The sequence below is a fragment of the Poecilia formosa genome, unplaced genomic scaffold, assembly GCF_000485575.1.
Source record: "Poecilia formosa unplaced genomic scaffold, Poecilia_formosa-5.1.2 Scaffold150, whole genome shotgun sequence".
Classification (NCBI taxonomy): domain Eukaryota; kingdom Metazoa; phylum Chordata; class Actinopteri; order Cyprinodontiformes; family Poeciliidae; genus Poecilia; species Poecilia formosa.
Genome location: NW_006800089.1, coordinates 747,828 through 762,931, shown reverse-complemented (window position 1 = coordinate 762,931; position 15,104 = coordinate 747,828).

Here is a 15,104-nt window from a genome sequence, read left to right as displayed (position 1 = left end):
TTTCCCAAGTTCTGCTTTCACATTTGATTTTTTGTTATTTTCTATTACAAATATATGCAAAACTTTGCTTGTATTCCGCTAATATTGAAAAATTAACCATTTTTTCAATTGGGTTTTTTTTTTTAATTAGGAACGGCATTTAAATTCCCCCTTGGTTCCTTTTTTTCCGTTGTTAGGGCTTTAAAAAATTTTGTTTCTTTTGTTTTTTTTTTTGTTTGGGTCCGTTGGCACCTTTTGTTTTTTTTTTTTGTTTTGCGTTGTTAAAGTTTTTTCCTTTGCGTTTTTTTGATTAACCCAAAAGGCTTTTCTTCTTGCCCCCAAACTTTTTCAAAAAACGGGTTATTTCAAAATGGCCGTGTTTCCATTGAGCAAATTTATTCTCGAAATGTCAAATTGTGCAGTTATACGGTCAATGGAAACACAGCTTCTGTTGTATACTCAGCCGTTTGCATTGTTTTGGCTTCCCGAATCATTGAGAGAGGCCTTGGAGTTATTTTCTAACCAGGAAATGTTCTTTATCAGACAAAACACGTTTCAGTGACTTCCTTCTTTTACCAATTAAATACTGTCAACATTCTGCCTCGGTGTTCTGCAAAAATTCTTAAGATTACCAGAATATCGAGTCGGACAGTGTGGGAAAAATCCACAGCACTAGAGTTCAAGGAGAATTTGTTGAAGGGATCATGTTTCTGCAATGTTGGCTTCTCTATTAGCTCCCTGTAAATCCAGCACTGAACCTATAATTCTTGACTTCATACATTAAAGTACTCAAGGATAAAAACCTGTTGCATCACAAAAAAAAGTCTCGTTTCAGTCGGCGTGTTCCTTGAGCTCCAAAAGTAGAACGAGAGGAAGAGCTTCCAGCAATCAAGTTCCTTTCTTTCACTGAGTTTCCTTCCTTATTCAGGTGCCTACTGTCCTCTGTATCTGTATCTGTTAAAGCAAAATGGATTTCCATTAGCAAACAGAAAATTGGACTGGTTCTAGTTTGAAACCTGTTGTTTCTCAGCAGTCTGAGCCGTTTCATAGCAGATGAGGTTGAACATAAAATGTAGAGCTGCAAATCTACAGATTCTCCATTTTTCACTTCTTTCGCATAAGGGATTTTTTAAAACTACAGACAAAAAAAATGCACAAACTACGGTCTTTAATTATTGCCATAGATAAAATATTATATAGTGGCTCGTAGCAAATTGAATTTTATCAATTAAAATAATTGGTAAAATTACTTTTTGACAAAAAGTAAATGATAAAAGCTACTTCATGCTAAAATAGCAGTTAGCACCAAGTAGCTCAGTGCTACATTGAGTAGCATTTGATGTAGCATACATAAAAATCTATAAACATATATTGACACAGTAATATCTGTGTAGATTACTTAGCATAGTAGTTTTGACATTTTATGTCAAAATAGTGCAACAGTATATGAATAATAGTACTTTAAAAGAATTACAGTCGGGATTTTGTATTTGTTACTTAATTTACAGTAATATTACTGTGAAATAAATTAAAGAGGCAGTACCGTTTATAAATTGCAATAGTATTGTGCTATACAAATAATCAAGTTTATTTGTAAAGCACATTTCAGAACCAATGCAATTCAAAGTGCTTTACATCATGAAAACAACAATAAAAAGTCATAAAAACGTCAGTCAACAACTGAGAAACCAGTAAAAACTACATGTTTATCAAGTGGAGTCATCAACACACATCATATGTGTTGGTGTCGTTGTTCCTGCTTCACTCTAAACAGGTGGGTTTTTAGTCTTGATTTAAAGGAACTCAGTGTTTCAGCTGTTTTGCAGTTTTCTGGACGTTTGTTCCAGATTTGAGCCATAAGTCTCCTCACCAGCAGACGACCTTCTTAACCGAGTCGACCTCTGAAGTCTCTCCTCCTTTCATGAAAGAAGGTGGTTCGTTTTTAAACGTCCAATCTTTTAAGTGAATCGCCTTTTAGCAGCAGATTTTTTGATCAAATATTATTTTATTACGAACAAGAAAAAAAGCAATCTTTGGTTTCAAATTTCCCGATCTACGCTGTTTTGACTGCGCACTCATTCCACCTTCATTTAACTAGATGGAACCTCTGATTTATTTATTTTTATTTTTTTATGCGACCGCTGATATACGGGCGCATTAAAGATCTGTTCGAGGAGTGCAGCTTAATCTAAATCAAGATACGAGTCCCTAGAGGCCGGTGCTGTCAAACTGATGATCCGCCTTTACTGTCACTCTCTCTCCGTCTCTCTCCATCATCATCATCATCTGCGTTGCGATCATGGAGCCGATTTAGATGCCATCTCGTTCTTAGGTAATAAGAGGCAGACAGGGATTAGGCGTAACGTTGTAAAGCTACGCTCTTCGTCTCATTGGCGTCGTCTCCTGTATCTGTCTGAATCCGCAGCTTTGTGTTTGAGGTCACATGGTACACCTTTCTGAATGAGAGGAAGGACCCGACCTTCCCTGACGGCCGTGTTTAATTACGTCGTATTAATATGCAATGCTGATATTACAAAATCTTTTTATGCTACTCAATCAAGTGGTGCTGTTAATTGTGCAATAGGCTTGTATATTTCCATGCTGTCTCATCTCATTTGCATATTTAGGTCTGTGTTAATTAGAGAGGCTCGGTGAAGGAGGGGCAGACGACTGGCTCCGCCCTCTTAATGTCGCTGATTTATTTATGCCCGTTAAGACGGCTGGTGCGGGTCCATCAGTATAAACAGAACAAGTGTTCAGCATTTTGCCAGCTCAACACAGCGAAGTATGTTTAGCCTTGAAGTGGAAGTGAATGCAGAAGGAAAATTACACATTTATCTAATTTCTTGCAATTAAAACTCCTAAAAGTGTGGCATGTATTTGTATTTATCCACAATATGTTGTAGAAGAATATATCACAGGAAATTGACTTTTGGGCATCTAGAAACTGATAATATGACTCATTTTTCTTAGATAATGGTTGGATGGAAGGATCTGTGAACAGGTGTTTTCAAGTCTTAACACAGATTCTAAATTGGATTAAGATCTGGACTTTGACTGGTCCCTTTTAAAGGGGCAGTATTATGTGTTTTCCAGCCAGATGGGGTCATTTTGTAGCACAATCAAGTTAGTATGTTATCTTGAGTTGTTATAAAAGTGCTACATCAAATATGACTTAAAGAAACTTGACAACGTAATTTAATGTCTTGAAATTGGGCCTGTGTCTCTTTAAAAAACTTTCTGAGACTCCATCTGACCAAACGTCCTAGAGCTCAGCTTTGGTTGCTAGGTGACGTGTGGAGCGCCACTGGGGTTGCTACAATGGACGATTTTTGATGTTACATTCCTGAGGTTTTTGAAACTGCTCTTTTTCCAGGCACCAAAAAAATGTTAATGCATTTTTGAAAATCGTTTTTTAAAGTGAGTGGGATGTTTTTAAAAGCAGTAAAAACTCCAACGGACGTACAAAAAAAGTTCAGAATGTGAATTTTGTATGAGACATCCCCTTTTACCATTTGGGGCATTCTTTTATAGCCTAACCCTGGAGGAAACGTCTCTCTAAAGTTTCTGTGTTCTTTGGTCTTCATGTTGGTGTTTGTTCACTAATATTCTGTAACCAGGATACAATCACTCACCAGACTGATTTATGAATACAGGACATCTAACGACATTTAAACGTGTCAGAGTAAAGGGAGCTAAATACAAATATACAACTTGCTTTTCAGATCTTTGTTAAAAAAATAAATTAAATAACTTCACAATTATTCACTACTTTATTAGAGTGTAACTGTGTCTTCAAGACACAGATTTGTCTTTTTGTATCACCATGCGGATGATGGTCCGCATGGTGACCATCATCCATGTACCCCAGTGTACTGTTATCAGACAGCAATCGCATAATGCATTGCACATATTGAATTATTGTAACATCAGAACAAGCGGAAATCCCTAACAAAGTTAACTTTTAGACATTCTAAATATGGGTGAATTTTTCTTCTTAGTTTCTTTCCAGTGTAGAATAAGATGGAGCGTAGTCGTTTTTCTAAGGATGCCGTTGCCTCGGGGGGTCTGATCGTAGTAGTGCGCCTGTTCTCTCCGGTTTGTACCAACCATGCAGAATAATGAAAATAAGTGTGTCCATTAGAGCAGTTAATCTTATTTGGCCTGTAACATTGGTCTATGTTTTCATCCAAGACTGTCGCTGCCTTGTTCTCTGCTTCTTCTTCTTTTTTTTCTTTTTTTTTTTTGTACGCAGACGTACTGTAGCGGGTCACACACCACAAGCGCACGCAAGTTCGCACGCGGACACACAATCCCGGCCTTCATGCAGACACAGTGATTTAGCGTTCACACACAGACAGTGGCTTCACTCCTCTGTTCTGCTGCCTCTTCCCTCCTCCTCCTCTTTTTCACAAAACAACACAGCACTCTTCTGAGCCCCCGAGGAGAAAGAGCAAAATTTACAAGAGGGGCACGGGGGGATCAGTGCTGCTGTTGTGTGCTGCTAACAGCATCCCTTTGACTGAGTACCAGAGGTCAGGTCACAGCTCCCAAAGCCTGCTGGTCTTTTTAACGCATGTGTGTGTTTGTGTGTGTGTTTGTCGTGCTCTTTCAATGTGTGTCTTGGCATTTGCGCGAGTGTTAGCCTTTAGGGCGCACAAAACCCCCGCCGGCTAATGTTACGGGAAAGTCACAAACTGTTTTTTGTGCCAAACTGATGTCACATGACGGCGCAGCATGTGCTTACTCTTTCTACGCGCTCCGAACACGGTGGTGTTTGGCTCGCGTGTTGATGTCGGAGGTGCCGGCGCGGCGCTGGGATGAGCGTTTTGTCTTTATATTGAGCGACGACAGTCTCACAGTCGAGAGCGACTTTTACTCCCCCAGCGCTCCGTAAGTGGCTTATCCGCTTTGACACCAGCAAGTAGTGACGGCACTCAAAGAGTTTAACGAGATTAGATCACTCATTTTCATCAAAATGCTCCGTTAGGACAAGGGGGAGACTTAGGTAGAAGATGTTTTTTGGGATTTTATTTTTGGAAAATATTTGTTTCACTAGATAACATTGGGGAATTTTCTTTTTTTCATTTTGGTCAATGACTCTACTATCTTAAATTAACTCAAAAATAGTCCAAATCATTTAGATGTATTCTTTTTTTCTTTCCTTCTTAAGTAAAGTGTTTTTGGGGAAGGGAAAGAGTTGGAAAGCCCATGACAAACTTTTTTTGCTTTTGTAAGTTTGTGGTGCATTTTTATTCTATATAAAAATAGCTAAGACTTCAGATTTTGTCACAAGATATTAAGATTCTTAGAAAAACCTTACAGAAACATTATATTGTAGCAGAAGGACTTTCCGTATTCAAGAGGCCATTTGAACTGACTAGTAAATTATTGCCATTTCTATTACCTATTTGACTGAAGGCAAAAGTTTTGTGTGTATTCCAGAAGTATTTTGTTCTCACAATATTTTTGCGAGCTAACGCTAAAGAAAAATAATTATCCTCCATGTCACAGCATTGGGATTCACGGTTGCAAATGAAGTTATAAAGCAAGCTAGAAGTTTTACATACTCTCTCATCATCAGTGTGTGTGAGGTAGAGTTATTATGCAACACACAACCTCGAGGATACTGTTGTAGGTTGTGGGTTTTCTCTAAATCACACATTATTCCCAATACCAAGTTCACAATAAAACACACTCTTTTTGTAGCCATCAGCAAGCTTCTGGCATGAGTTTGGGTGAAGATTTGACCGCTAAAGTTGGCAGAAATTTTAGATGTAATTTAAATCAGTTGGTTTACTTTTCATCATATTTCACGTATTTTCAGCAGGGTCATGATGAGTTATTGTTGTGTCAGAGCACCTCGCTGTGTCCAAGTTTCAACCATCTGAGCCACACTCTAATGACAGAAAACTGGACTGAATGGTGAAGAACAGTCTAGAAATCACCAAAGCCCATGGTGGACATGTGAGCTATACATCAACATGAAGGAGCCTGCTCCAAAACCGACACCTTAAGTCTGTCCATACGTAAAATATAAATATGTTTTACAGAAATTATGTCTTTATGGCTGATCAGAAAGACTAAATATGTCCACACAGACTGTGGAACTTCAACATATCTAGAACATGAGTAAGTAAACAAGTATACTGGTGGTTTAAAGAGAGACAGCAATGGGAATTTACCTTGTGGGACACAGCGCCACAAGAGGTGAGTCACAGTACTGCACTGCCTCACCTTGTACTACTTTAATTTATTTCAATTGAGTGATTCTGCTACAGAAAAGTCCAGGGGACAAAATGATTTTCTTTCATCTATTCTACTTCCTAAGTACCTCAGGATTACAGGAGACTCTTCCTCCACTGCAGTCCTCACCGCACGTCACTGCCCAACAAACCCGGGGTCACAGGTCACCAGTCCATCACAGACATACAGAGCAAACGACATCCACACACTTAAACCTAAGAGCAATTTAGAGAGGCTAATTAACCCGAATAGCGTGTTTTAGGACTGAGAGCCGATCGGGAGTCATTTTGAGCTTAAGAAATAAGTTGTGACGTAGTTGTGATTTAGAATCACCAGCTGGATTTCCATCGACCATATAATTGCGCAAGTTGACATTTTGAGAATAGATTTGCTCAATGGAAACACGCCGCTCATTTGTCGATAAAAAGTTTTGTCACTATAATGAGGTGGCTTTTTTGGCTGTATCGAAACTGGTTTATTTGGCAAAACTGCAACGGAAACGCTCTTTTCGCATTAAACTTATTTCAATGTGCAAAAATGAAGCATCTCAATATTGAATCAAATTATATTTTCTTCCTTCTCCTCGCAGTGGAGTTAATGAAGCACATTTTATGCAAAAATAGACAAATTGCGACCAACACATTTCAGATATAAAAACTTAACCTGTTTTAAATCCTGTGCGATTATTCATTGACGCGTAAGCATACCGTTCCAGAAATCGCTAATTCACAAAGCAGTTCTTGAGAGTAAACCATGTCAGTAGACTGGCTTTCTGAGCAGGTATCTGCTTTTGAGGTTTTCTGAAATTTCGTTTTATTTTCTGCCATGATGCATTTCAACAAACGTGTGGAGCCAAGATAAGAGTATAGGAAATACCTGCTGAACCGTTTGCCCACTCACCCTGTATATTCTTATCTAGAAGCAACCAACTCTAGTTTCACTTTCATCTGCTGGTCTTATAAGTTCACATATTAGCAAATTGGGTCATTTTCCTCAGTATTCAAATAATTATTTTTTTTTAGTTTTACATTTTTGAACAAACTTTGAGAAAGGGGGAAAAAAAAGCTCAAACTAAGCTTTTCTGGGATTTTAAATATACATAGAGAGGCAGGCTATGAAGATTTGTTTTGTAGAATGTGTGACATAAAACATTCAATAAAGAACATGCACTAAGGGCTAGGCAAAGCAGAATACATGATGCAAGTTTCAACATAGGACAAGGAATGCAGAGTGGGAGATGTTAGACATGATATGTATGGTGCTTCACATATTTTAGATTATATGAAAAACTTCTGTATCGAAGCTGATTTATGGGGGTTATAGGATGAGTAACAGTCGTTTCAAAATGCATGCCTAGAGAGCAATCTATAATTAATCATATCACCAGGCTACAACTCTGCTTCGTTATATGGAGAAATATACAAAATATACAGGCCAGTGTGAGAGTTTGCTGGTATAAATTATGCAAAAACAACGCCACAATCTATTGCTAATACACACTCACAGCAGAGGGCAATTTCTAAACTTTCGGCCTCGGAATTGGTCTTGACTCCGTCCCTGACCCACCATGCTACAGTTCAACATGATACACCCTTAATGGGGCAGTAATGTGCTTGAATATCATTCCCTCATCAAAAACATACCCATAGTGTTGCCTTGATTTTTTCATGCATGTTTGAGAAATCCTTTAATTTCCTGTGGCAACCATTCATCTGCGCAAAACACCTGGTTGGACCAAGCCCCACCTTTGGCCGAAGATCCTCCACGGAGCTGCAGTATCCAAACTTCTGAGCTTCTGCCTTACAAAGCAACCCACTCCTGTAACTTCTCCACTCAGCTCCTTCAGACTAGCCAGCAGCAATTAGCAAACTCCTGATGGAACTGCACATCTGCTGAACTCATTATACAAGCTAGTTGTCAGTGGTAAAAACGTTGGTAATAGAAGAGCCATGTTGTGATAACTTCCTGACGGAAGAGTTTCAGAAAGAGCAAGAAACCCAGTTTCAAGGTGTCAAATTTCTTTTGTCATATTTTACTTGTACAGCAGTTTTTTTAACAACTGAAGTTAACATAATTACTTGATTGCGCTATGAAATGACACTATGCGTCTGGAAAACACATCATGCTGGCCCTTTAGCACCCAGGCTTCTTCGAGATGCTTTGACGGGGAATAGAGAGGCACACATCCAAACCCTACTCGGGGGTCAGAGAAGACTTGAAACACGGTAACAACCTCTTTAATGGCTGAGTGAGTGTATCATCCCAAACCTCTACTCTAAGAGGTGCAAGTAAGTAATGGGAGCGAGCTGCCGTCCAGCATCCCTCATCATCACCACGGTCAACACCCGCTCTCGGGAACTGCCCAACATACACACCAACACACACAAACGCAACCCGAAAGCACTTTGGTGACACGACGAGGCAAGTGTTAAAGGCATGAAGCCTTGCAGGGTCATATGTCAGCGGCTAAGGGGCCTGAAATCATGTCATGATGCACTTATCCCATTGCAGCTCTTCACATCACATATCTTAAACAGATAGGCACCTTTTTCCTTCCCCCCTGCTTTATTACTGTTTGCACCTCTCAAAAATGGTATTCAGAAAACTCTCTGTGATATATACAGAGTGGCAAGGTGATAGCCCCCCTGTCCCTTCTTAATTCAGCGCTCCCAGTCAGGCGGGCCAGCTGAGTGCTGGCAGAGAGGCAGTGATGGATGACGCAAGGCTCATTAGGGTGAGACAACAAAATCAATAGACCGAGCGCAGAGGTGACAGCATCTCACACACACAGGGCAGTAAAAACCGCGCAGAGTCTCTTGGAGTCTGTTGTAGAGTTTAGGCATTTGGATGTGTGTGTGTGTGTGCGTGTGTGTGTGTGTGTGTAGGTGTGTGTGTGTGTGTGTGTGACAGGGGAGCGGTTACAGGGCCGGGTGATTGATGCTGATGGATATAGATAATGGATAAACTCAAATGTAAGAGCTCTCAATAGGAGGTGTTTGTACGTTCGTGTTTGCACATGAGATGAAAAAAAAAAAATTAAAATAAAAAATCGGGAAAGATTCAGTTTAAGGGGAGATAAAAGACGACTTTGGAGTTTGAGTTTGCCAAACAAACAATGTCTTTCTTTCTTACCGTGTTATTAAAAAGTGAAGGCAATGCCTTTCCGTCTGGATGCCTCCATGAACAAGCCATTGTCTCAGATTCATATCAGCACTTATCTGTGACAGAAATTGTCTCCTTTGTGTCGGGCGTTTCCTTTATGCTGCGAGGTACATTACCATAGCGACTGCTGCAAAAAATACCTTCAATAAGGAGCTGGTGTGGTTAAGCTTTACTCTCAGATCCATAACTGCTTTCAAAAGGAGATAAATATTTGATGTGGAAAGCTTGTTGATATATATGCAACGCCAGGAAGGCCAGAGATGTGGACACTGCGCTAGAATTAAATCATTTTAGGTGACTGAAATTTAAAACCGGTGTGATCTTGTTCCCATCTTTTCTTTGTCAAAAAATAAAATATTGAGACTCTTTTAGCCTTTTCACATTGTGTAACATTGCGACAACAAATAAATATGTTTTATTTGGAGTTTATGTACGGCACAGAACAGCAAAGTAGCAGCTAAAGGTTCAGTTAAACTTAAAAGATTCGAGTTCAACTTTTTGTGTTCACTCTCTCTGAGTCAATACTTGGCACAACCACCTTTCATCGCAGGTACAAAAGTTTTGCTCGCTCTTCTTCGCAAAGTCAGTCAGACTGGATGGAGGGCATCTGGGAAAATCAATTTGCCTCAGATTCTCAAGTGGGTTTAAGACTTTGACTAGGCAATCCTCTCATTAACTCTGACCAGAACAGAATCCCCCTGTTCTATATTCCTTTCAGCTGTTTCAACTTTGACTTTGCATCACAGCGTATCTGACACCTTGATATTGGGCTCTGTCTCTTTAAGACGCTTCTGCTCTTTCTGACACTCGCCCTGCAGCACATCGTCATGACCATGTTTGTCCATTATGCCGTTTAGAAGTGTTAAACTAAGAATAGATCTTATGATGAGCTCAGCAGAGGTGGGGTCCAGCAAACCTTTCAGGTTTTTATTACATCACATAAAGTCTTGTTAAAATGCGTTGAAATTAGTAGTTGAAAACAAGTGTAGGTCAGACTTTGCAAGGCACCAACAGAGACGAGACTGCTTTGGGCCTGGAGTCTTGGTGTGCTCTTATCTTCAGGACGTCATAATTTATGACTCTGTCACCGAGACGCGCTGGCTCTTATCTTTTCCTCTTACAGTTCCAGTCCTGCACTCGTATGTGAAGAGCTACTCATACACACACACACACACACACACACACACACACCAAGGTGTCTGTAGATAGTTGTTGACAGTTTGCTGTCTGTGGTCTCGCGTGGAGCAGATGTCTTCCTGTGCGAGGCTCTGCAGTTTTCTGTTAAACCAGAGCCTTCGTGATTTCCCCCGTTTGACCCCGAAGCGCTGCTGACGCCGCAGAAGGCTACGGCTCCGCTGCGCAGGGAGAGAAAGCTTCATCATGCTGGCCTTCCTCGTCGCTGCTGCGATCCCCGCTTTCCGTCCACGTTAAGGAACTTGAGCGACTTTCTCAGAAGTAATGGAATTCCCAAGTAAAGTTCACTGAATGCATCTGCACTTGACTCCCTAACGGAGCAGTAATTGAATAGAAATCAAACCTAATTGGATTGCTGAAGAAATGCCCCTGAATAGTGAGGCTTTTTTTTTTTTTTTACTGGGAAGATGTTGTACAGCCCGGGATGCTCCGTGTGTGTGTGTGTGTGTGTGTGTGTGTGTGCGCGCGCGCGCGCGCGTGTGTGTGTGTGATTGAGGACAGAGACGCAGCTGAGGCTGTGCTCAGCGATGAATTAGATTACACTAATCATTTTCACTGTGAGAGCTCAGATTTGGTGGTTTCGGTGCAGATGATGGTTCCCCAGTGTGCCTGGAACATGCTGACAGTCAGCAGTGGGCAGAGCGCTCCCCACCATGCTGTCACATAAAACAAACAAATGGACTGAACATTCTGTCCAACACGTTTCTACACGGAGCCGTGGCGACACGGCCCGTCCCCGCTCTGCTGCCCCGCACCTTTAAAGTTACCTATTCCTGGAATTTGCTTATTTTTACTGCAGTCATTCAGGTTCGGCTGTAATCCTCTGCGGCCTCTTCAACTTCCTCAAGCTTTATGGTACTTTACAACTGGCTACTTACATGCAGCGACTCCGAAAAGTCTTTGTACCTCGTGAATTTCACACATTTTGTCAAATTCTTACCACACACTTTAATTTATTATTTTATTGAAATTTAATGTGGTCAACTATCCTGGTAAAAACCAGCTGCTTGTTCTACGCTCCACTTCGTACGGAGGGTCTGAACTCTTGGTGGCAGAAAAACAATTGCTTCCTGGAAGCCTGGACTGTGAAAGTTTTAAATTTTACACTAACGTTTGACAGTGACGAATGTAGCGCACCAGTCTGACACTATGAAGCCGATTTGTCCAGTAGAAAATCTACCGTAGGGAATCCAAGTGAAAGAGAGAAATTTTTATTTACTATTCAATATTTACTAGATTTGTTTATGGGCTGCCGGAAGGTTCCTTCAGTCTTTTTCTTGACAGAAACTTTTCTATTTTGCACTTGCTGCGTTAGCTTGAGGAGCAAAAGCAGACTGATCAAATTGACAATTAGCTATGTAGGCCTAATAACGTTTCAGTAATGTATAGTTTATAATGATTGAAACAGAGATGAGATTTTATGATTTATAAAATTATAATTAAAATTCACAATAAAATTTTACATCTACACAAATTCTGCTTTAAAAATCAGAATGGAAAGAGTCGTCATCTTAAAATCAGAGTGTTGCGAGTTCAATTCCTGCTAGTTTTTTTTTTTTCCGGTCTCTTACATAAATTGCCAATAAAGCCCCGTGTAGTTTCTGACCTTGTGACAAAATGTTTTTAAAAAAAGAGGGTATTAATATTTTGCGAAGGTCACCGCAGTGCTTCAGCTGTGCACCTAAAACTGATTTTTTTTTTCACTTTCCTACTTTTACAATGTTGTGTGCACTCCATGTTTTCCTCCTCCCCTCTTTACGACTCCACTCCATTTCAGTTGAAATATAACAGTATAAAGTTCCTCTCGGCTCGGCTGTAGGTGTTTAAAAGTTAGCTTTACAACTCTGGCTCAAGATTCAGGTGTCTAATTACTGAAATCACAGTCAGAATGACTTCAATGGCCAAGATCCTGAGCACAAACGAGGAATATGACTTCGGTTTTCAAGCGCAAGGAGAAAAGAACAATGAGTATATGTATTTTTGCACCAATTTTTAATAAAGTAAGAGAACAGCAAGGTTGATGTGACGATGTAAGAGACTGACTCAACCTTACTTGTAATATTTTCTCATCATGGGCTTTTATGTTCAGGTTAAAAGTGTAAATAAATTCTGAATACTTTTTTTTAAAGAAAAAGTAGAATAGTCTTTGTAATGCTAGTTTAAGTGAAATCATATGGTAGAGATGCATAAGTTGAATTTATTTTGAAGTTATTCAATAGAGACTTCAGTTTGACAGATGACTGTGTTCATTATTATAAAAGTGCAGCAAAGATGAACAGACAGTCTGTGAACATCCTTGATAAATGGACACTTTTCTCTTCTTATTTTATTGGCCTACTTTCACCCGAGTTATATGAAACTGTTCACAAGGTTCATGTCCTAATCCTTGAGTCCAAATTTAGTCTTGAAGCCTTTGAGGACAAATTACAAGACTTTATAGTTCAAATGTAAGAGATCAACTTTCAGAGTTAAGTCCTGATTTTTTTTTTCTTGACTCTTCTCTGCTTTAGTATTTTACTACGCTCTGCTTCACCTATTGTCTGTTGTTCATACCGACCGTTCTCAGTCTTTTTAAAACAAGTCCTGCTTCTGTAAATAGCAGGTTTTAGAAGTACAGATATTTTAAACCTGTAGTAAAAGACTTCTGACAAACTGTTAGTGGGCACCACATGGTTGACTGATGTGTTCAGTTATTACTTAAAAGGAAAAATATCAACATTTCTGAAGTCGCAAAACTTTAACAGTAGTTGAAATAAAAAAAGAAGTTAGCTTTTTGTTCAAATCAAATGACTCCCTCGCATGTAAAACTCAAGTCACTGCAAAAAAAAAAAAACTGTTTATTTGCACTTGTGATTATTTGTGTCACATTAAATTTTTCACACAAACACTATTCTACAGTCTCCTTCAGGTAGCCCGGCTCCGGGAACTGAGCGGCTGTTACAAGAAGGACTATACTCAGTGTTGTTAGCTTTGGAGAGGCTAGTGACTAGCACGCTGAGGATGGTCACCCACTGGATTCCCTTCTTCCTCTGGTTGCCATTAGCACAGATAAGCTAGCGTTAGCGTAGAATAGCCTAGCAACTAGCATGCCTAAGCTGGTCGCCCACTGGATTTCCTTCCTTCTTTTCTGACCATTAGCACAAATAAGCTAGCATTAGCATAGGATAAGTTGACAACTAGCATGCCTATACTGGCCCCCCATTACTCGTACTTTCTTCTTTAATGGAAACTTTATCAAGTACAGAATTTACTGTAGACATACAGTAAATCCCCACTGTTGGTTTGTCAATAACTAAAACAAAACTTTCTTCTTATTACCACAAAGGTCACCTGTTGACCTCAGTTTGGGAGTATGGCTCTTATAACTTACCAGTACTACACTTTAATCTGACATCGTGTTACCAGTAAAGAGGTCACCACTGTGTCCACATTCCAAATCTGAATCCTTGAATTTCTGTCTCTAGTTTTTAACTTTCTTGTAACATGAACTCAGTGGCTATCGTCGCATGCTGCGTGCCGTCAGCTTTATGGAAAAACAAATCGGATTGCTGTAAACATGAATGATTTTTATGAAGGGCACCTCCGTCTTATCCTCCCACTTTAGTCAAACGGCCAAGGCGCACACAGAGATAATGACTTTTGAATATCAACAGAGAAGAGGTTGTCCCTAATAAATGTAACTGTGTAAGTGTAGGTAATGCTATTGATCTGTACATGTTGTACCAGCCAGTCTCAAAGGGATAATTAAGTTTCCTTGAAGCAAGGTTGTGTGGAATATTTATGAGTAGACAGTGGCGTACCTTCAACAAACAGCAGTTAGAGATACGCGAGTTTGGAAAAACAGTGAGCAACTCTCAAGAGAAAGTCCAGCTAACTGGTCCTCAGAGGAGAACCTGCTCATGTGCTAATTTCCATGATTTAAAACAACTTAATCTCGCCACGTTTGCGCTCGTGCTGTACTACCTCCTTTCACACCGTGTCACTGTTGGATTGAACATTGCGGCCGCAGGGCTGTAGTGTTTTCTCAGTTGGGTGATATCTGATATGCAGCACAAACCACACGTGTCACGGTTGATGAAATGTCCCAATAAATATCCTATCTAACTCCAGGTGCGAGTCTGTCTTTCCAAATCACATTTTATCCTCTGAATAATCTTGTGTATATATAGTGTTTCTGTTTTTGTCGTAGGAAAAGCTTTGTTATGTTTTATGGCTGTTTAAGAATAGACAGGAAGAAACTGTGAGCCTTGACTGATTCACAGCAGGTGTCCTTAAAGCAGCGTCGCCACAAATAGTTACTCTTAGCAACATGAGAAATAGCACAAAAGGATCTACCAACGTATAATTATTTCTATGAAACATAGAAAAATAAAAAAGATCTTGATTAAGTAGAGCCTTTCATCAGATACAAAGAATAAAACACCATCGTTCACATTTGATGCCAAAGTAATCATTGGTCAGCAATAATGTCTATCAGTACGTGTTCAGTCTCCATGGTAACCAATTTATGCACTCAGTGGTAC